This window comes from Bos mutus, chromosome 23 (genome assembly GCF_027580195.1).
Source record: "Bos mutus isolate GX-2022 chromosome 23, NWIPB_WYAK_1.1, whole genome shotgun sequence".
NCBI lineage: Eukaryota > Metazoa > Chordata > Mammalia > Artiodactyla > Bovidae > Bos > Bos mutus.
The window spans coordinates 20251563-20274130 of NC_091639.1; the positions used below are offsets into that span (position 1 = coordinate 20251563).

At 42.6% G+C, this 22568-nt stretch overlaps 7 non-coding genes across 7 annotated transcripts; 3 read left to right on the top strand and 4 right to left on the bottom strand.

Moving 5' to 3' along the window:
- Positions 1-358: 358 nt before the first annotated feature.
- On the bottom strand, positions 359-429 carry TRNAG-GCC (transfer RNA glycine (anticodon GCC)). Its single transcript has one exon. It is a non-coding gene; the product is annotated as a tRNA-Gly (tRNA).
- A 3572-nt stretch (positions 430-4001) lies between these two features.
- On the bottom strand, positions 4002-4073 carry TRNAW-CCA (transfer RNA tryptophan (anticodon CCA)). The gene has a single exon. It is a non-coding gene; the product is annotated as a tRNA-Trp (tRNA).
- Positions 4074-6481: 2408 nt separating this feature from the next.
- TRNAR-UCG (transfer RNA arginine (anticodon UCG)) lies at positions 6482-6554 on the top strand. The gene has a single exon. It is a non-coding gene; the product is annotated as a tRNA-Arg (tRNA).
- A 2625-nt stretch (positions 6555-9179) lies between these two features.
- Positions 9180-9261, top strand: TRNAS-AGA (transfer RNA serine (anticodon AGA)). Its single transcript has one exon. It is a non-coding gene; the product is annotated as a tRNA-Ser (tRNA).
- Positions 9262-9582: 321 nt separating this feature from the next.
- On the top strand, positions 9583-9655 carry TRNAR-ACG (transfer RNA arginine (anticodon ACG)). Its single transcript has one exon. It is a non-coding gene; the product is annotated as a tRNA-Arg (tRNA).
- Positions 9656-11619: 1964 nt separating this feature from the next.
- Positions 11620-11691, bottom strand: TRNAM-CAU (transfer RNA methionine (anticodon CAU)). Its single transcript has one exon. It is a non-coding gene; the product is annotated as a tRNA-Met (tRNA).
- A 1071-nt stretch (positions 11692-12762) lies between these two features.
- Positions 12763-12834, bottom strand: TRNAW-CCA (transfer RNA tryptophan (anticodon CCA)). The gene has a single exon. It is a non-coding gene; the product is annotated as a tRNA-Trp (tRNA).
- Between the last annotated feature and the right edge of the window lie 9734 nt (positions 12835-22568).

Below are 22568 nucleotides of genomic sequence, written 5' to 3' on the forward strand. Positions count from 1 at the left end.
GTGTTCTTTGTTTTTTAATTTATTTTCAAGGGGATACATTTTGGCACTTTCTTAGATCTAAAATATTATGAATATCTTTCTAAAGCTGCTTCGAAGAGTAGGAATATTGCATATATGTCTGTACGTGGCCACATTCCACCTCCAAATACCACTTACTCACAAATCACTTTCTAAAGACTACTGTCAATTGAGGTTTTTTTGGTTGTTGGAAAACCAAATGCATGCCAATAGGTATAATTTATAAAATTGAAATTGTGAATTTACAAAGGTGAAATTGTAAATTACCAGTAAATCACCAGAAGTGCACTTAGCTTAAAATATTTCTTGTTTGCGGCTTTTGGGGAAAACATAAACATGATGCATTGGCCGGGAATCGAACCCGGGCCTCCCGCGTGGCAGGCGAGAATTCTACCACTGAACCACCAATGCCTCGACGAGTTCAGCATTCTTTATTTGTGTCCAAATAATTATCTTATTCCTAAATTCTGGGGCAAATAATAAGGGTGCGTATTTTTTCCCCAGAATGTTCTTAAATCCCGTCAAATAACAGATTACATCTAAATATTCTGGGAAAACCTGTGAACTAGAAGGAAACTGACACTGCTGATATGTGACTTGGAGTCTTTTGAAAATGAAAAATACCTATAAACACCAGACATATAAAAATGTTTTTCTCCATCCCTTCCTCAATTTATATCTTTAATGAAAACACTTTCTGAAAGTTTCTTATTAAGGCTGAAAGCCAGTTCGTATACTTACTAGGCCAACGTGCTCAATTCAAGTTTGAAGCACCAAGTTGCTTCATTTTGGAAAAAAGACCTTCTATTGTCATTCTGTTTATGGAGACCCAAGTTTGGCAGGGAGGATATTGTCAACGGAAGCAGGATAAAAAAGAAAATAATAAAGGAAAAAATAATTCTCCCACTTCCTTCTCCTTACTTGCTCCTGGATACAGCTTGCCGAGGTCACTGTGGCACTTTGGAAGCAAAAGACAAATGGGGCCTAGAAACAAATCCTGTGTTTCAGGACTTTTCAGCTGGTTTGGAGGAAAAAAACAACACAGAGAAAACCACTGATAATCAATGAAAACAATCTCTACTGAAATGACTCTTGAGTGTGGGCTTTAGGGAAGTAGCAGAATCTGACAGCCTGGATTATTAAAGCATGTGAAAGCCCAGGAACTTTTTTTCACTCTAGAAATCTCTTCACTTCTTCTTCAGAATAGAGAAATTGCAATATTTAATAGGCGGCTATGATTAGGATGCTTTGAAGGGGAAGAATGGCAAAAAGCCTTTTAGTAAATTGAGAGGTTATTAATGTTGATCTTAAAGGAAGAATCTGGGCCATAAATTAGGTTCTTCCAAATCCTAGCAACAGAATAATATATAACTGGACAGTATGAGAGATATAAATAAATTCAGCCAAGTTTCCTAATTTGTTTATTCATATGTAAATAGAGCCCAACAGAGTTGAATGTAAGTCATTCAACTTACATTCCTCTAGGGGTTGTAAAAATAAAATAAAATGATGCATATTGAAGCCTTGAAAAATAGTATAAAACTATCAGATAAATATTAGCCACTGATATTTATTTCATGGAACTTTTTAATGAACCACTGGGAGTCAGAAGTTGTATCTTCTATTATAAACAGAAATCTTTAGTGTAATGCACATAGTTGGTGCTCACATTAGTTGTACTGAATTGATTACATACTGTAGGCTATTTTAGAACAAATATCTAAAAGTATGTTCTTTGTTATAAAAGAAATCTTTACAATGTGCACTCTTTTTCCTCAGATTTCATTTGGTTTAGATGCTAATTCGTATCCAAGTCTTGGGACCCCACGGACTGTAGCCTAGCAGGCTACTCTGTCCATGGGATTCTCCAGGCAGGAATACTGGAGTTTCCTTCTCCAGAGAATCTTCCCCACCCAGGGATCAAGTCCAGGTCTCCTGCATTGGAGGCAGGTTCTTTACCAACTTAGCTACAAGGGAAGCCCTTGCTATTTCTTCAGAACGTCACCAATAACCTCATTGAAAAACAAAGCTGAGTTTATTGGACAAGAGAAAACATTATGTCAGGAATCTCAATAGTGACTCAGAGTGAGAAGGTAAAGTTGAGCTGTTTAGTGAGATTTTCAAAATGTGAATTTTTGGTGAGTAAGGATTGGATAAGGATCGTAATATATATAAGCATTGCTAGACACAGGAGATGATTTTGAGATAAAATGTACTCATTGTCTACTGCTGTGTAACAAATTACCCTAAAACTTAGTGGCTTAAAACAACAAACATTTACTATCTCATATTTTCTGTGGATCTGGAATTCAGGAGTGGCTTACCCAGGTTGGAGTCTCTTCAGTTCAGTTCAGTTCAGTCGCTCAGTCGTGTCTGATTCTCTGCGACCTCATGAATTGCAGCATGCCAGGCCTCCCTGCCCATCACCAACTCCCGGAGTTCACCCAAACTCATGTCCATCAAATCGGTGATGCCATCTAGCCATCTCATCCTCTGTCGTCCCCTTCTCCTCCTGCCCCCAATCCCTCCCAGCATCAGTCTTTTCCAATGAGTCAACTCTTCACATGAGGTGGCCAAAGTATGGGAGTTTCAGCTTTAGCATCAGTCCTTCCAAAGAACACCCAGGACTGATCTCCTTTAGAATGGACTGGTTGGATCTCCTTGTAGTCCAAGGGACTCTCAGGAGTCTTCTCCAACACCACAGTTCAAAAGCATCAATTCTCCGGCACTCAGCTTTCTTCACAGTCCAACTCTCACATCCATACATGACCACAGGAAAAACCATAGCCCTGACTAGACAGACCTTTGTTGGCAAAGTAATGTCTCTGCTTTTGAATATGCTATCTAGGTTGGTCATAACTTTCCTTCCAAGGAGTAAGCGTCTTTTCATTTCATGGCTGCAATCACCATCTGCAGTGATTTTGGAGCCCTAAAAAATAAAGTCTGACACTGTTTCCACTGTTTCCCCATCTATTTCCCATGAAGTGATGGGGCCAGATGCCATGATCTTCGTTTTCTGAATGTTGAGCTTTAAGCCAACTTTTTCACTCTCCTCTTTCACTTTCATCAAGAAGCTTTTTAGTCTCTTCAGTTCAGTTCAGTTCAGTCACTTAGTCGTGTCCGACTCTTTGCGACCCCATGAATCGCAGCACGCCAGGCCTCCCTGTCCATCACCAACTCCCGGAGTTCACTCAGACTCATGTCCATCGAGTCAGTGATGCCATCCAGCCATCTCATCCTCTGTCGTCCCCTTCTCCTCCTGACCCCAATCCCTCCCAGCATCAGAGTCTTTTCCAATGAGTCAACTCTTCGCATGAGGTGGCCAAAGTACTGGAGTTTCAGCTTTAGCATCATTCCTTCCAAAGAAATCCCAGGGCTGATCTCCTTCAGAATGGACTGGTTGGATGTCCTTGCAGTCCAAGGGACTCTCAAGAGTCTTCTCCAACACCACAGTTCAAAAGAATCAATTATTCGGCGCTCAGCCTTCTTCACAGTCCAACTCTCACATCCATACATGACCACAGGAAAAACCATAGCTTTGACTAGACGGACCTTTGTTGGCAAAGTAATGTCTCTGCTTAATGTCAATATGCTATCTAGGTTGGTCATAACTTTTAGTCTCTTACAAGGTAGCCAACAGGATGTCGACAAGAGTTACAGACATCTACTTACTTGGGGCTGGAGTATATACCTCTTCCCCTCTTCCTCCCCCTCCTCTTCCTCTGCCATCTTCTCTCCCCTAACCCCCTTCTCCTTCTCCTCCACCTCCTTCATCATTTCCATCCATCTACTTACTCTTCGGTATTCCTGAAAAGCAAAATAAAAATCATAAGCTTAATGCTTTAAGTTGATCTACATTCTCTTTACTTCTATTTGCCAGATGATCTTCAATAATTTCTGGGAAGAGGTTCCTCTTCAACAGATTACGTGAGTCAAACACAAACTGGCCAGCAACTTTATGAAAGCTCCCTTTCTCCAAAATTTGACCCCGACGTGATTTGAACACGCAACCTTCTGATCTGGAGTCAGACGCGCTACCGTTGCGCCACGAGGTCACGAATGAAAGGTAGACCCTATTCTAAATTAGGATTTAAATAATGCCTTCTCTTCGTCCCCAGGTCCTAAAGATTTATCTTTCTATTGGTAAACTTGATTATATTTCTCCCCGCTATTCACAGCTTCACTAATACTTGGTAGAGAAAGATAAGAAAGATTAAATATTAACTCAAAAGCCCCAGTGCTCCGCATAGGGGAAACTCATTGGTTTCTCACTTCCCGCCTGTCGAAACTTCGCTGTCTTGAGAATAACTGTTTACGTACTCAGCTTAGATCCACAATGAAACAGGATTAAGAATTGCCACTATTTTCGAACAACCAGTTTTCCTATAAATTCACTAGACCTCAGTTCAGTTCACTCGCTCAGTCCTGTTCAACTCTTTGCGACCCCATGGACAGCACGCCAGGCCTCCCTGTCCATCACCAACTCCCAGAGTTAACTCAAACTCATGTCCATTGAGTCGGTGATGCCCTCCAACCATCTCATCCTCTGTTGTCCCCTTCTCCTCCTGCCTTCAATCTTTTCCAGCATCAGGGTCTTTCTTCTCAAAAAGATTCCCAGCCTTCCCTGCCCTGCGGTGTCCAATCCTTGACCCTGCACCCGCCACCCTGTCCCACACACCCCTCCTACCTCAGCGCTAAAAAGCTGCTTTATCCTCAAAAGTGTAGCATAGATGGCTTGTCTTCCTGACACCCTCACTTCTCACTGGAATTCCGAGAGCCTTCTGCTCTCTATACTGTACACTTGCCGTTCAGTTCACAACAACTCAGAGCAAATCGCTAGTATCTACTGAGTTCTTAGCATTTTCTACCAGTTCTGTGTTATTAGAGCCTCTTCTAGCCAGTGATTCTTAAAAAGTGCTCACGGACTAGGAGCATTTGCATCAGCTGTGAACCTGTTAGCGAAGCAAGTCCTTGGCCACGCCCCAGGCCTACAAAATCAGGTCTGGAGGCGGACCCCAGCAGCCTTTGTTTTAACAAAACCCCCCTGATCGTGATGAAGGGAATAGCTTGAGAAACACTGCCCTAGCCTAGAAACTCTATACTTTGCTCACTCAAAATAATAATAATTTTCCGTTTTCTTCCAGGATGGTGGACAGGCAAGGTGATATTAGTTTGTTGCTATAGCAAAGTACCACAGATTGGATGGCTTAAGCAACGATTTATCTTCTCACAGTTCTGAAAGCTAGAAATTCAAGAACAACCCTGTCAATGGGTTTATAGACGGCAGTTCTTCTCCTTGGGTCTTCACATGGTCTTTCCTCTGTGTGTTTGTGTCCTGGTCTTTTTACATTAAGGACACCAGTCATTGTATCAGGGCTTACCCATATGACCTTTTTTACTTTAGTTACTTTTTTAAAAGCCCTGTCTCCAAACAAAGTCATATCTGAGGTATTGAGGTGTTAGAGCTTCGATATATGAGGCGCGGGTGGGAGTAGGGGAAGCAGACAGGAGGACACAATTCAGCTCCTAATAGCCAGTTTCCAGGTGAAGCTGCTGCTGACAATTCCTGAGCCTGGCAAGGGGCGTGACGACGGAAGTTCTGTGGTGTGTATCCGATCGCCTCTTCACTTTTCCTACACGAAGTGTTTAGAATTCAGCTTTCTAGGGTCTGACAAGTCAACAAAGTATCACACTTCAATCTGCTTTCCAGATGCCAAGTTTGTTACTGTTGCCTCCTCTCCCGAAATTTTGATTCTATTTGAATTTAGGTTTGGGGGCTGTTTTGAGTGGGATTTCTGGAGTGCACAAAAGCGAATTCTTGTCTTTCACCCACAGTCTTTACCTGAAAGCCCCCCGCAAGGCAGCGGTGGTCCCCTGAGTAAATAAAGTAATCCAGCTCTATACCTCTCCTTCAGCTCTCAGCTCAAGCATTCCTTCCCTACTGTGGCCTTTCTCCCAGATTCTCATCAAAAGATAAAAAGCACTCTATTATTAGCTATTGTAGGATCATCTTGTTTTAACTTTACAGTATTTTTAACCCTCGGGTTCAACCTATTTCCCCAACTAGATGGTAGGATTTTTGAGGAGCTGGAAATGTCCTTGTTTGCAATAATACTCTCACTATGTTACAATTATGGGCTTCCCATGGGGTCGCTAAGAGTCGGACACGACTGAGCGACTTCACTTTCACTTTTCACTTTCATGCTTTGGAGAAGGCAATGGCAACCCACTCCAGTGTTCTTGCCTGGAGAATCCCAGGGACGGAGGACCCTGGTGGGCTGCCGTCTATGGGGTCACAGAGTCGGACACAACTGTAGCGACTTAGCAGCAGCAGCAGTTGGTGGCTCAGCTGTAAAGAATCCGCCTGCCGATGCAAGAGAACAGTAATAACACATGCTACGAAGATAGTTGAGATTGTTTTCTTTCAATGAATTATCCAAACACGGGAGCATGGACACGGCCGGACCACGTGGCCTAATGGATAAGGCGTCTGACTTCGGATCAGAAGATTGAGGGTTCGAATCCCTTCGTGGTTGCTAGGTGTTTAAATTATTACTACTCAGGAACTGTGAACTTTTATAACGATCATTCTTAAAAATCCAATTTTCTTGGTTAAAGTCCGTAATCAGAAATCTCCTTTTCTCCTTAATAGTTTTATCCTCCATGCATTTCTGCTCAACACCTTTTCCTTTGCTTTGTTTCTTTTTACCCATACAATGTCTGTTCCTCTATCCACAATATCTATCATCAGTTAGTTCTCCCGGTCTGCTCTTCTCAAAATTTGGTCCTCGAACCAATGCCAACATCGAGGAGCTTTCTAGAAATGCAAACTTTCCCAGCTTGTCCTGGTTCCCTCTCAGCACTATACTTGAGCTATAAAATTAGAATTTTGGGAGTGGGGCTCAGGAATCTGATAACAATTATTGAATCTGGGTGGTGGGTATATAGATAATTCCCGATTCTTTCAACTTTTTTAAATGTTTGAAATTTTTTACAGTAAAAGTTTAATTAAAGAAAAAAAAAAGAGGGGTAGGGGGGATTGACAGAAGCTGTTCTGTTTAAACAAAAGCCCTGGGAGAAGAGCACAGGGCTCCTAGGATACAAGACAGAGGGTCAACATCAAGAAACCAGCATTGTGCGAGGTAGAGCAGATGCTTTCTTGCCTGGGGAATCCAGGCTCCCTAGACAGAGTGGTCAGAAAAAAAGCTGAGAAAATTAGACAGATGCCCGTGATGAGGGACTCCTACACACTTGTGATATTCCCTGAAAGCCACAAAGTAACTTTAAAGACTTTAAAGTAAAAAAAAAAAAAAAGACTTTAAAGTAGAGGAGAGACCCAATCTAATTTGCATTCTCAGATTAATACATCAGTTAGTGCTTACATAGCCCTGCCTACATAATCTGCTCTAAACTACGTCTCCAAGGTGTTATCTCTCACTGCTCTCCCTCCTTCTCCCCCTCCAAAAAAGCAACATTCCAGCCAGACAACACTTTCTTTTATTTATCTCATATTCCACAAGATTTAAGTCTAGAACACTGCTCCCATCTCCAATTTGGCTCACTTTCACACATCCTTCAGATCTAAGTTTAAACATGATTCACTCCACATATATTTGAGTATCCATTTGGCCAGCGATAAGGTATAATTGGAACAGTTCTTCATGAAACTTGGTGTTTAATGAGTGACTCTCCAGGCAACCACCTAAGATATTCATGATTGGGATCTACATTCTTCCCGTGGGCTACTAAGGCACCCTGGATCTCTCACTTATCAAACTCAGTGGTGAATATTCATTTTTGTAATTGTTCACTCTGAAAATTTCTCAAAACAGTAGCCATATTTTTATGTCTCTCCACTGAACGAGCAGCACCTAGCAAAGTGTTTGTCCTGTGATTGTGCCCAGAATACAATTTTTGAAACAATGAAGAAATGAATGAATCTCTTTAGGGACAATGGACCAGAAACATTCCAAGAAATTGTTGCAGTTAAGCCTATGAGAAACTGTTGGAACCTGATCTTAGAAAATGGATTTGACACTTGGGAGGAAAAGTCAGATTGAGAAACAGTTCCAAGGTTGAACCAAAGACCTGGAAACCTGTGGCCTCTGGAGAGGGAGTTAGAGAACAGATAGATATAACGGGAGTTCTAAGTCTTTGGTTTTGGTACCTGGGTGCTCCTGTCAAACAAAAATCTAGGTTGTCGGAGAAGACCCAACTTTAGAAGGAAAAACTGGAGCTTTCATTTGGGGATGTATTGCTTTTGAGATGCACATGGACATGCAACAAGAAGTAACTAGGACAACTGTATTTTCTGGAGCCCAGACATGAGGTCTGAGCTGCAGGAGGTAATTTTCAACCTATCAGCACATAAGCAGTGGTTTATCAATCATGCCCTGTCCTCCTTCTGTTCATGAAATGGAGTTGTTGATGAAATACAGAAATCTTCTACTTGTACACTAACACACCCACATGCATGCACATACAGTTAAGATTGTGGTAATGGTTGGGTAGTTTCAGAAAAGTGAAGATCCTGGGGTTCTGGTCTTGTTTTGGAGGTGGTCTCTGCAAATATTTTTAAACTTTATCCAGAGTATTAGATACTCTGTGAGAAAATAGTCCCATGCCATACAGTGGATTTGATTCTCAGAAATATTTTCATATTACTATTTTATTCAAAAATATTCTACCTACTGCTTTAAAATATTTTGAGCTTTACAAAGAGATGGGAGATGGGGCTTCATGGGAAATATTTTGATAGATCCTCATTCTTGAACTTAAAAATAACAGTTACAAAAGCTGCTGACATTTGTTGAGCCCTTACTATATTTAAGGCACTAGATTAAATGTCTAAAGACATAGAGTGTCTGTAAGGAAAAGCTGTGCCAGATTATTTATTGAGCATTAATTTCCTACTCCAGCAGAAATAAGAGGATTTTTTTTTTAAACTGTTGCAATATATGGCGATTTGCTTTCTAGAAAAAGACCATTCTCAGTTTACTACATGCTGGAAATAAAGTTGGTTGACTCCTCTTCGATTTTATCAACTATTAATGGAACTTATCATCTTTTGTTTTGCCCTTTTTAATGACTAAATACTGAAGTTGCTTAAAATAAATGATATATAGTAACATGGAGAACATTGAAGGAGACTATGTATATACGTAGTCGTGGCCGAGTGGTTAAGGCGATGGACTAGAAATCCATTGGGGTCTCCCCGCGCAGGTTCGAATCCTGCCGACTACGAGTTGGTTTTTTTACTCTTTTTAGCATAATAAAATTTCTGCCTGGTCGGATTTACCTTCAATTGCAAGGTATTTTTTTAAAAATATTAAACACTCTCTCAGACCTTTTACAAATCACATCAAAACAGAGTTCTCATAGACCATGAAGGAGTCATATTTTATGAGTTAGAAAAAAGAACCAGTAAGACTTTCTTCTATTTCAGTTCTGAGCTTTCTCAGCTTCTCAAACTGAAAGGAAAGATTTCACACATTCATATTTAAAGCAACAGTGATACCACAATTTCCCTTTTTCTAAAACTGTAAGTCCCTTTTAACTCGCGGGGGGCCAGTGGCGCAATGGATAACGCGTCTGACTACGGATCAGAAGATTCCAGGTTCGACTCCTGGCTGGCTCGGCATTTTTTATAACGCCCTTTCTGTAAATTCCACAAATTCCTGTCTTCTCTAGGCCTCCGTGTTAAGCTTTTCTAATTTTCTATTTATTTTACAATATCACTCCATACAAAATGACAAAAATGTTAATACACAGGCTTTAGCTATGGCTCGCTATTCTTCTTTTACATACATAAATTTTCTTTAAATCACATCATTAAATTGTTTTTCAGACTGACGGAAACTCACTTAGGTGTATGAGGGAAACATAAAAGAGGGAACACCTTTCAAATGCATCATTCTCAAAGAGTTAAGATTGAAAGTCTCACAAAGAGAAGATTTCTTGATAGCAATTTTTTCTTCTCTCTTTTTTTTAAGATTTAGTTTTTTTAGAGCAATTAGTAGTTCACAGCAAAATTGAGAGGAAGGTGCACACACCTTCTCACACATGTATAGTCTCCCCCATCGTCAACAGAGTACACTTGTTCGAAATGATGAGTCTACTGTGGACTGAAGTCCATAGGTTTCATTACAATTGGCCCTTGATGTTGTGCATTCTAAAGGTTTAAACAAATGTAGAATCATAAAGGAAATCTACCCTGAATATTTATTGGAAGGACTGATGCTGAAGCTGAGCTCCAACACTTTGGCCACCTGATGCAAAGGGCTGACTCATTGGAAAAGACCCTAATTCTGGGAAAGATTGAGGGCAGGAGGAGAAGGGGACGACAGAGAATGAGATGGTTGGATGGCATCACCGACTCAATGGACATGAGTTTGAGCAAACCCTGGGAGATAGCGAAGGACAAGGAAGCAGGCATACTACAGTCGGTGCGTGCGTGCGTGCTTAGTCGCTTCAGTCGTATTTGACTGTCCGCCGGGCTCCTCTCTCCAAGGGATTCTCCAGGCAAGAATACAGGAGTGGGTTGGCGTTTCCTTCTCCAATTCTGACCATGTGGTTTCAAAAAGTCCGACATGACTGAATGACTGAACAACAGAAAGGCATGTATCTATCCATTGTTACAGCATCTCGCAGAGGATTTTCACTGCCTGAAAAATCCTCTCTGCTTGGCCTATTCATCCTTCCTCTTACCAACCCCTGGAAACCAATGATGATTTTACTGTTTCTGTAGTTTTGCCTTTTCTAGGATGTCATATATTGGAATGATATGGTATGTACAGCCTTTCAGATTGGCTTATTTCAGTTAGTAATATGCATTTAAGGTTTCTCCATGTCTTCTCATGGCTTAATAGCTTATTTCTTCTTAAGGCTGAATAATATTCCATTGTCTGCATGTACCACAGTTTATGCATTCACCTACTGAAAGGCATTTTGGTTGCTTCCAAGATTTGGCAATTAAGAATAAACCTGTTATAAACAATCGTGTACAGGCTTTTGTGTGGACAAAAGTTTCAACTCCTTTGGGCAATTTAACAAGGAGGGAAATTGCTGGATCATATGAACTGGCAAACTGTCTTCCACAGTGGCTGTACCACTTTGCATTCCAACTAGCACTGAATGACAGTCCTTGTTACTCCATCTCCTCTCCAGCATTTGATGTTCAGTGTCCTGGATTATTTTGGCCACTTGATATGAAGAGCTGACTCATTGGAAAAGACCCTGAAGCAGGGAAAGTTTGAGGGCAGGAGGAGAAGGGGACGACAGAGAATGAGATGGTTGGATAGCATCACCCACTCAATGGACATGAGTTTGAGCAAACTCCAGGAGATAGCGAAGGACAGGGAACCCTGGAGTACTGCGATCCATGGGGTCGCAAAGAGTCAGATACGACTGATCGACTGAAAACAACAACAATAGGTGTGTAGTGGTATCTCACAGTTACTTTGTTCTCAATACATATGCTTTTTATGTGCTTAAATAGTGGGTCAAACACCTCACTAAAGGAGATATACAATGCCAAATTTTCTTAATTAAACTCTCTTCTCTACTCTCAAAGTTCTCTTCAGGAAGAAAAAAAGATTGTCTTAGCAGAGGATGGTTTCGATCCATCGACCTCTGGGTTATGGGCCCAGCACGCTCCCGCTGCGCCACTCTGCTGCAATAAACTGTACTCTCACACTTAGTATTCAGCTTTCCACAGACTTGTTTTTTTCAACTCTATAGAGCTGAGCGTTTTCTTGAACTGTTTTTCTCTGTTTCTGTCTCTCTTTCTCTTTCCTCCAGAGCAGTAATCTCTGTTTTATAATGTGATGGCCAAGGGCCTAAACTAACTGCTAAGAAAAGTGTTAATAAGAAATAGAGAAGGACTATTTTGGATACTCTTCCTCTATGCACAAAGACATGCTTAGATGCAATGTCTGTTCCCGTGTGCTATGTGAACATGTACATTACATCTATAACAAAATATCTGCTGATGTTCCATATGTCATGTTTTAAAGCCATTCTAAGTTATACAAAGTAACAGGTTCTGATTAAATAAGCCTGCTTTCCTTTTCTTCTGCGCTGTTAATGTAATGGTTCACAATCTCTTGGAGGGTGCTCAAGTCCCAGGTAAGAAAAAAAATACACAGTCCTGTACATTTTTTTAAAAACAGAGTTTTAAGGAGTTCTTAGAACTTCTAGCCCAGAGGACTACTTCTTCTGATGTAATGGTTCATTTCCTCTAGTCTCAATTTGGCAAACCAAACAAAAAAATTATGTTCAGGTTTTCTGCATCTGGAAATGTACTGACTTCCTTCTTGGATTGTTGGAGTAGGGGAATTGCAGAGAGCCAAGATTCTGCTTGCTGTGTAACCTTTCTGGCAAGGAAAAGCTGATACAGGTGTGAAGCAGGAAATGTCAGAAGATGTGGGAAGCTTCTGACCGTTGGAGAGAGAGATGTGGATAAGGAAATGGGTCAGGGAGCACAGAAGTGAGCGTGGAGAGATGGCTGGGAGTTGGCAAAGACTGAAATTCAGAACGTTTGCAATAAAAGAAAAATGTCTTTCGCAGAAACGAATAAAAATGTCTTTATGGACCCAGAAATAAACCCCCCAAGCACAGTTATAGTGTACACCTGCCTGTTTACCTACTTTGTAGAGGGCAGCGTTAAGGGCAGCTAGCGTTGGAGAAAACATCTTTTTTCCCTCCAAGTTTCAGACCAGTGCATCCCATAGACAGTAAAACGATTGACCCCGACGTGATTTGAACACGCAACCTTCTGATCTGGAGTCAGACGCGCTACCGTTGCGCCACGAGGTCCTGCGGGGGCCCCTTCCTCCTTTACTTGTCAACCTGATCTATGAAATTAATTATCGGTACTCAGAGAAGACCATGCAGCTGGATACAAAATAATGCCTGGTGGTCTCCTGGATTAAAACAGCTAGTCCATTCAATCACTTACTGATTCTCTGCCTCCTAAAATGCTTCTATTTCCATTGCTTCCTATTCTATTTCTTTCCTTTTCTTACCTAATTTTCTCCATATATGTCAAAAATAGACATTCGGGGTTTGTTTTGTTTTCGTTTCTGTCTTTTTAGAAATAATAGACATTCGGTTTAAAGTCGGGAGTTCTGAGTTGGAGTAAGAGTAACAAAGAGTGCCCTCCCCTCATTCCTTAGCCCTCCCCCTAATCAGGGACGCTGATCAGGGTTTTGAATTTGTTACCAAAGTTGATGGTAGTTGCTAACCACATACTAGTGTTTCGAGGAAACGAATTTAGCCGGGGCCGGCCTGTTTAACTGTGCAGCTCCTATCTGCGAAATAACATCGTCTTCTTACACCCACTCTTGTGCTTCGTTGAAATGATCAATTTCACATTGCAAGAGTTCTTCCGAATCTGAACACTGTATCTGAAACTGCCCCTAAGAAGGGCAAGAAACCTTTTTTTTTTTTTTAGCCCGAGGAAACAAGTGATTCTGGCCCGTGGTTAGGCTGGTTAAAGCACCTGTCTGAGAAACTGCAGTTGGGTGTCGAATCTCAATGAGATTATTTTCCAAGATCTAAATACTAGAGAGGTCTCTTTGAACTCCTAGAAAAAGATATTCTGAAAAAGAGCTCTGGACTCATTTTTCAAGATTAAGAAAAGGAAACTTTAATTTTCAGTGTCCTTTTTATAGTAGTGGGTCATTTTTCAGAATATCCTGTCTAGGAGTCCCTAAACTGAATACCTCTGATTGTCTTTATCTCTTTTCCTTATTTTTCCTAGGCTAGATGCTGCATACTATATATCAGTATCTAGTATACCATATATTTTACTTATATATTTATTTATTACCTATTAAAGTTGGCACCCCACTCCAGTACTCTTGCCTGGAAAATCCCATAGATGGAGGAGCCTGGTGGGTTGCAGTCCATGGGGTCGAAAAGAGTCGGAGACCACTGAGCGACTTCACTTTCACTTTTCACTTTCATGCATTGGAGAAGGAAATGGCAACCCACTCCAGTGTTCTTGTCTGGAGAATCCCAGGGACTGGGGAGCCTGGTGGGCTGCTGTCTATGGGGTCGCACAGAGTCGGACATGACTGAAGCGACTTAGCAGCAGCAGCAGACTAAAAGCTAAGGCACAGCCTCTTCCGGGATCCATCTGAGTGGTCAGCTTGCACTCCACTTAATATACCCCCTTTGGCTACCACATCCACCTCACCACCACCCCCTGGCTACTGCTACCCGCTAAGAACAAACACCAGGAAGTTTACCTGGGGGGTGGTAGTGGCCTAAAAACTCAGGCTCTCAGAGTTGATATATGTCTCTCCTTTTGGTTGTAGATCCTCTGTGACGCTGAACATACGATAAATTATTGTAGCATAGGCTGCTAGAGTAGTTACCAGTCTGTTTCTTTTTCTTATTGGACATACAATTTTCTTTTTCCCTTTGGGATGCTATCACAAAAATATTATAGAGTAGGTGGCTTAAGCAAACAAAAAAAGTATTTTTAACGTTCTGGAGGGCTGGAAAGTCCAAGATCAAGGCATCAGCTGTTCAGTATGACTGTGTCCTCACATGGTGGAAGGGGCCAGGGAGTCTTTGGAGTTCTTTTTCATAAAGACACAAATTCCATTCATAAGGGCTCCAACTAATCACCTCCTAAGACCCCGCCTCCAAATACCATCACATCAGGGATTAGGTTTCAACATATGAATTTTAAGGGGACAGAAATATTCAATCTAAACTACACTTCCTAGCCTCCTTTGTGATTACTTTTGGCCCTGTGGCTGAGATCTGGACAATCAATGTAAAGAAAATTGTAACCAGCCAGTTTGCAACTTTGAAACTTAACCCAGGAAAACCTTTCATGGGGGTTCCTCTTTTCTCCCTTTGCCTTTATATCTGTCAAATGCAGAGGACTCCATAGTCCTCGACTCCAGAGTCACTCAATAGTCTCTCCGCGTCCATGTGAAGACCAACCAGAAAATCTGCATTAGACGTTGCCTGAGAGAAAAGCAAACATTTGTTGAGATGAAAACCTGAGATTTATGGGTTTTGTTTATGGTTTTTTTATAGGTGTTATAAATCAATTAGTATCACTAATACAATAGAGTTTCACTGTCACTTGCTTATCAATGTCCCACATTTTAGTGCTTAACTCTAGATAGCATAATTATATCTACATTATATAATACACAAAGTGATAATGTAACAGGGGAGTCATTAGCACACAAATGCTACACATATGACATAAAATTCACAAATGTTTCCAAAATTCTAAAAATTGTTACCTCACTAACAATGTATAATTATTTTGTAAACTAATTTATGAATCTTGCTGCACTTCACTTCCTCACCCTGTATCCTGTATCCAAGCTGGGCTGCTGCTGCTGCTAAGTCACTTCAGTCGTGTCCAACTCTTTGCGACCCCATGACGGCAGCCCATCAGGCTCCGCCGTCCCTGGGATTCTCCAGGCAAGAACACTGGAGTGGGTTGCCATTTCCTTCTCCAATGCATGAAAGTGAAAAGTGAAAGTGAAGTCGTACAGTCGTGTCCGACTCTTAGCGACCCTGTGGGCTGGAGCCCACCAGGCTCCTCCGTCCATGGGATTTTCCAGGCAAGAGTACTGGAGTGGGGTGCCATATAAAGAAACGTCAAGTAGAGAGCACATGCAGTGATGCATATTGGCCACCGGGGGAAGGAAAAGCCTAAAGATTATCAACAGAAAAGGACTAAAAAGGGACTAGAGCCCAGGACAGGAAGGAGGGAGGAGAGGGAGAAAGAAAGGGTCTGTCGAGCGGGGAGGAAGGGAAGGGAGGATAAAGAGGTGGCAGAGGAGGGCTGAAAGGAGGAAAAAGAGGTAGAAAAAGCAGGAGAGACAAGTTATTGAAGGGAAGAAATAATTTTCTCAACAGCAGCTTTTGACATTTGTCAGGGACCTTTATATTTTATAAAGTGTTATAGATACTGTTTCATTTTCTCCTCACACAACAACGCAGATAGATAGTGATTCCTAATTACGTTTTTAAAGATTCTTTTCAAGTACTGTTAATTTATGATGTTGTATTGGTATCAAGTGTACAGAAAAAGAATTCATAAATATATATACTTTTTCAGATTCGTTTCTATTATATGTTATTACAAGATACTGAATATAGTTCCCTGAGCTACACAGTAAGTTTTTGTTATTTATCTGTTTTGTATGGAGTAGTGTGTATATGTTAATACCCATGTTTTGTTTTATTTCAACCTGAAATATTGAGAATCAAGAAAATAGAATGCTTTATACATGACAATTTTGGCCACCTCATGTGAAGAGTTGACTCATTGGAAATGACCCTGATGCTGGGAGGGATTAGGGGTAGGGAATAACAGAGGATGAGATGGCTGGATGGCATCACTGACTCGATGGACGTGAGTCTGAGTGAACTCCGGGAGTTGGTGATGGACAGGGGGCCTGGCGTGCTGTGATTCATGGGGTCGCAAAGAGTCGGACACGACTGAGCGACTGAAGTGAACTGAACTGATACATGACAAAATGAAGAGAAACATGCAGGAGTGGGGAATCAAAGAGTATTGAATTTTTACTATATATTACAGTTTTATTCTTCTATTTCTGTACAGGTAATTCTACAAAACCTGTCTCAGAAGAGTCCTCCTGTCAGACCTCAAACAAAAGGGTAAGATAGCAGTACTCAAAACTCAACAAAAGTCTGCCCTCAGGGACTTGGCATGCTAGAGAGAGGGAGAGAGAAAACAGGTAAGTAACATGCAATTTGTCAGATAGTGACCTAAATATTATGGAGAAAAATTAAGCACAGAAGAGACAGAAAGAGAGACAGGGAGGAGGGAGTGGTCGGGGAAGGTTTTGAGCAGCCTCTTCATCTGTAAAATGGGGCCAGGAGCCCCCACCTCCCAATGTTCAAGGAACAAATGTGTTATTATAGGCCTTAGCAAGTGCTGAGCAAATGTAAACAGCTTTCCTGCCCTCACTCTCTCTGTCTTGAATGACCTTGACATTTACACCAGGCCCCCCTTCCATGTATATAACCCATCTTTCTCATAAGCCCCAGGCCTGCCTCTCCATCTGAGGATGTTTCTGTCTAAGTGATGCACAGGGACCTCCGACACAACAGATACTGGGCTGCCATCGTCACCTGCTCAGCTCTTCCTTCTGGCTGTTCTGTCCCAGCAGTACTATTGCCCACCCCAGTCACCAAACCATGACCTTGGGATAAGCCAGAAAACTCACTCTCTCTACCCTACCTCCAGCAGATGCCATTTCTCTACAGAGCTGAGCCTACAGACTTTGCAGGATACGATAAAAATGTGTGGTCCCTTTATTTATTATTTATTAAAGTGGGGAAAGTGCTTTTAAAAATACTAAAATAGAAAGGTTTTCTCTTGAATCCTCCATAGCCTGTCTTTCCCTCAACTCATCATAGTGACTTTTATTTGCTGGTTAATACTACTGTAAGTAAAGAAAGATCAGACTTTTAACTCTTAACATGGATTTTACTGGACTCTACAATGTGCAATTTCAGTTTTAAATACAAATATCAGAGCACTTAACTCCTGAGTAAAATCACTAAAATTATGTTACAAGGAAGAACAAAATCTGACTACATGTTGGATTGGTTTCTTTTACTTTAAACTTTGCTTCCCATTGCTTTTGTTCACTAAAAGGATGATGTCTATACATCATCTGCCTGTCTCAGGGAACCCTGCCTCTATGCCTGGAAGTTAAACCAAAGCGCCTTTGTTCAGGAAAATATCCTGATCCTGTCCACCTGTAGATGGTTGCCAGAAAGAAAAAATGAAAACATCCCCTCATTCATTCCAGGATATATTTGTGAGATTAATGGCCTTTTTACTTTACTTCCTCACCTCCTCACCCTCTCTGTTCTATTATAGAAACAGGCATCCAGATCCCAATAAGGTAGTTATTTTGAGACACTAGCCTGCTATCTGAGAAAATAGCCAGCTTTCCCAATACAGTTGCCATTCCTTGTCCCAACATCTCATCTTTATTGGTATTGATTGTTTGATTGGTTTTGAGTGTTTATTGGTTTACTGGTGTTGAGTGGTGAGCAGAGAAAGCTTGGAGTCAGTAACAATTACACCACTTAGACCCAGTAAAAGTTACGCCATTTTTATCTCATAGCATGTACATACATTTCACTCTTACCAGAACAGTGGAAACTATGCACAAAACTAACTCCACTGCCATTATTTCTCTTCTTCACTTATATACCTTCTATGACACATTCTTTGACTTATTGATAAATAAGGAAGAATGAGAGGAAAAGGAAGGATGTGTTGCCCTATCTTTTCCTGACTTTCTATGTCATCATTTTCAGCATAAGTGTCACTCAGTCATGTCCGACTCTTTGTGACCCCATGGTCTTCAGCCACCAGGCTCCTCTGTCCATGGAATTCTCCAGGCAAGAATAATGGAGTGGGTTGCCATTTCTTTCTCCATTTTCAGCATAAGTGGTTGGCAAATACAAGGAAGTAGCACATGAAAGCGTACAATAGGACTGTTTCTTAGGACTTCATTGGCTTCTTTCCGCATGGGAAGCAAAGTTTGGTTCAAAAGGGAGGCATGGCCCCTAGGGCCTGTCAGCATCTCATTTTCTCAGTCGTATGTGCAACTTGTGACCTCATACTCAGTCTCAGTCTCGCTGAACTCCCCCACATTGTGGCTCCCCTGGAATTTTGTGTTCATAGGGCATCATAAATAACTCGAATGGAGCTGCCAAAACAGTGGACACACTTACTGTTCACATACCCCCTCCTCATGACCTTGCTCAGGTGGCCCATTGGACTTCACTTAAAATATATAAAGATAAAATTATTAAGAATTTCAAGATGGCAACAGCAGAGTCTTAAACCAAGAGTGGCACCCTACCGAGTATGGATCCCGTGACCCTGCACAGGTGACACACCTCTGAAGTCATCCTGTTGGGCCCACTATGGGGAGGGCAAGAGGATCTCCATCTTGAGGCTGTCAACCATCTTAAGGCAGGATGTGAACTGGGCCTGAACTTTGCCCAAGAATGAGGAAACCATTGTTAAAGAAAAGCCAGGTCTCCGTGGAGACCTCCTTCCCCACAGATGGCAAACGTGTCAAACAACAAGGTTGGAGTTAAGGTCAGGCTGCCCCAGTTAGATTAACAATGAAGATACCCCCTTGAGATCTTCCTCCCCCATCTCCACCAGTGGAGGAGGCTCCCTTCCCTCCTACTGCGCCACTGAGTATGGTGGGAGCAATTGTGCCAGCATTATACCCACTCCTCCCCGGTGTAGGAGAGGAGAAAAAGGAAAAGCCAAGTGTTTAGAGACGGCTGAGGTCTACAAAGGAGCCACAAGAGAGAGAGGTTTCACAGGTGCCTTTCAGGGAGGTCCAAGCGGCACCATACATGGGGCCGGCCAAGCACATCCAACCTGGCCCCACTCCTGTTTACTACAGACGTTCTCCACCACAGAGCTCTTGAACTGGCAAAGGCACACCCCTCCCTATTCTGAGAAGGTGCAAGGCACAATTCACCTAATAGAGACTACTTTAGGACCCGCCATCCGGTGTGGGATGACATAGCCCAGCTTCTCCTCACCCCCTTCAGTATTTACCTGCTTGGACTTGAAAGATGGTTTCTTTTGTATAAGAGTGGCTCCAATTAGCCAAAAGATTTCTGCTTTCAAGTGGGAGGACCCTGGGATGGGTTGAAAGATCCAGATGACTTGGACTTAGCTGCCACAAGGATTCAAACATTCTCCTACAATATTTGGGGAAGCCCTGACAACAGAGCTCCTCTCCTTCCCATCAGATGCTAAGTGCCAGATCCTACAATATGTGGACGACCTACTTCTGATGGCAGAGACTTGTACTCAATGCTGGGAAGGAACTAAGACTCTCCTGGGCCTGCTAGAACAGGCCGGATATACGGTGTCATGGAAAAAGGCCTAAATCCGCCAGACTGAGGTAAAGTACCTGGGATTCGTTATAAAGGAGGGGAGGCATGCCTTGGGCTTAGAACGGAAACAAGTTTTCAATCAGATATGCCAGCCTACTATCAAAAGGCAAGTGAGAGAATTTTGAGGAGCCATGGGGTTCTGCTGGATTTGGATACCAGGCTTTTCACAGATAGCTAAACCCTGGTATGCTGCCACTAAAGACCCCGGGAATGACTCTCTAATTTGGGGTCCAGAACAGAATCACACTTTTGAACTATTAAAGAGAGCCATAAAGGCCCCCACACTAGGCCTCCCTGATTTAACCAAACCTTTCACTTTGTATGTCCATGAGAAAGAACAAGTAGCACGGGAGTGCTGACACAAGCAATAGGCTCACGGTAGCGACCTGTGGCTTATTTATCTGAAAGGTTGGATCCTGTAGCCTCTGGGTGGCCCCCATGTCTGAGAGCAGTGGCAGTCACCACCATTTTAATGAGAGAAGCTGACAAACTATGGGACAGACTATTATAATAAAAGTGCCACATGCCATCGTAACTCTCCTAATGGGGCCTGGGGCAAGGTGGCTTTCCACCTCTCAGATGCTGCATTACCAAGGACTTTTATACGAAAATCCCCAACTTAAGGGTGGAACCCTGTCAGGCTTTAAACCCAGCAACTTATTTACTGGTGAGCCAAGGCACTCCCAGCCATAGTTGTGAGGAGATGCTAGAGGAAGTCTTTTCTAGCCGACCAGACCTCAGAGACATCCCCTTAAGTCAACCAGACGAGACTTACTACACAGACAGGACCGCCTACTTGGAACAAGAACACGAGAAAACTGGATACGCGATAACAACAGACGCAGTAGTCGAAGCAGGACGACTACCCTCATACGGGGTCCTGAAATTGGCTAAAGGTAAGAAGGTAAATATATACACTGACTCACGGTATGCCTTTGCTGCCTTACATGTACACGGGGCCATATATAAAGAAAGGGGGCTATTGACTGCAACTAGCAAAGAGATAAAAAATAAAGAGGAAATTTTGTTACTGGTGGAAGCAGTGTGAAAACCTGCTGCGGTGGCAGTAATGCCCTGTAACGGCCACCAGAGGGCAGACACACCACAGGCGAAAGGGAACTATTTGGCTGATGGAGCAGTAAAACAAGCAGCTGTCTAGGACAATATAGCAACCAAACTTAGGGTGCCGCCTGTGGTGTCTACCCTACTAACCGCCCAAGCGGCCCCAGTCTATGACCCGGCTGCAAACTGAACAAGGAACACTGCAGAAGGACGGATGGTGGAGCTCCCGGATGGGAGATTCTTCATTCCCTCTAGGCTGGCATTTCAACTAGTTACGGAATTCCATCAGTCCACCCATTTAGAAAAGACAAAGACTTATGAAATTTTAGCCCGCTATGTTGTCATACCATGTCTAACAGACTTGTGTGCCGATGCAAGCTGACGATGGGTAACCTGTGCCAGGAATAACCTGGCTCCGAGGAGATAGCCCCTCCAGGAATACAATTAAAGGGGACCACACCATTTGAACACCTGGACTTCACTGAGGTAAAGCCATGCCGAGGATACAAATATTTACTGGTGATGGTATGTACCTTTATATCCGACAAGGACTGAGAAAGCAAAGGAAGTGGCCCGAGGCATGCTGAGAGACATTATTGCTAGGTTTGGGTTCCTCAGAGTATAGGATCAGATAATGGGCCCCCATTTGTGACTGTTACTCCAATTGGTTTGCAAAGCAATGACTATCAAATGGAAACTACATGCAGCATACAGACCACAAAGTTCAGGGGTGGTTGAGAAAATAAACCGGACCATCAAAGTAACTTTGGCAAAATGGGTGCAAGAGACTGGGGCCCCCTGGATGGATATGCTGCCACTAGGGTTAATGAAGATCAGAATGACAATCACCCCCACCCCCAACCTGGGGTATTCCCCCTATGAGATAATGTTCAAGAGGCCTCGCCCTCTTATTCAGGAAGTAAAAGGCAATCTATTATAGAAAGGAGGGATGGAGGTGTCTCGGCAATGGAACAATTGGGAAAGGTGATCCATGACCTCACCCCTTATGTTCAAAAAAGAATTCCATTTTCTCTAGACACTGCTGTACACCCATACTCACCTGGAGATTTAGTATGAGTAAAGGATTGGAAGCAACAGACACTGTCCCCTACCTGGAAAGGGCCATACACAATTGCAGTAACCACTTCCTCTGCAGTTAAAGTTGCAGGTATTACTCCCTAGATTCACCACACCCGGCTCAAGACAGCAGCAGAGGAAAAAGGACACTGGACCACCCATTCTAACCCAGAGGAGCCATTGAAGACCCGACTTGTCTTCCATTGGCAACCACAGATTCAGGATGGAGCCGCTGAGAATAATTCTGCTGTTCCTGATTGGCATGATGACCGTACCAGGACTGCAAACAGAATACTGTGTTCCTGTCCTGGGCCCACTCATATGCTGCTGCTGCTAAGTCGCTTCAGTTGTGTCCGACTCTGTGCGACCCCAGAGACAGCAGCCCACCAGGCTTCCCTGTCCCTGGGATTCTCCAGGCAAGAACACTGGAGTGGGTTGCCATTTCCTTCTCCAAT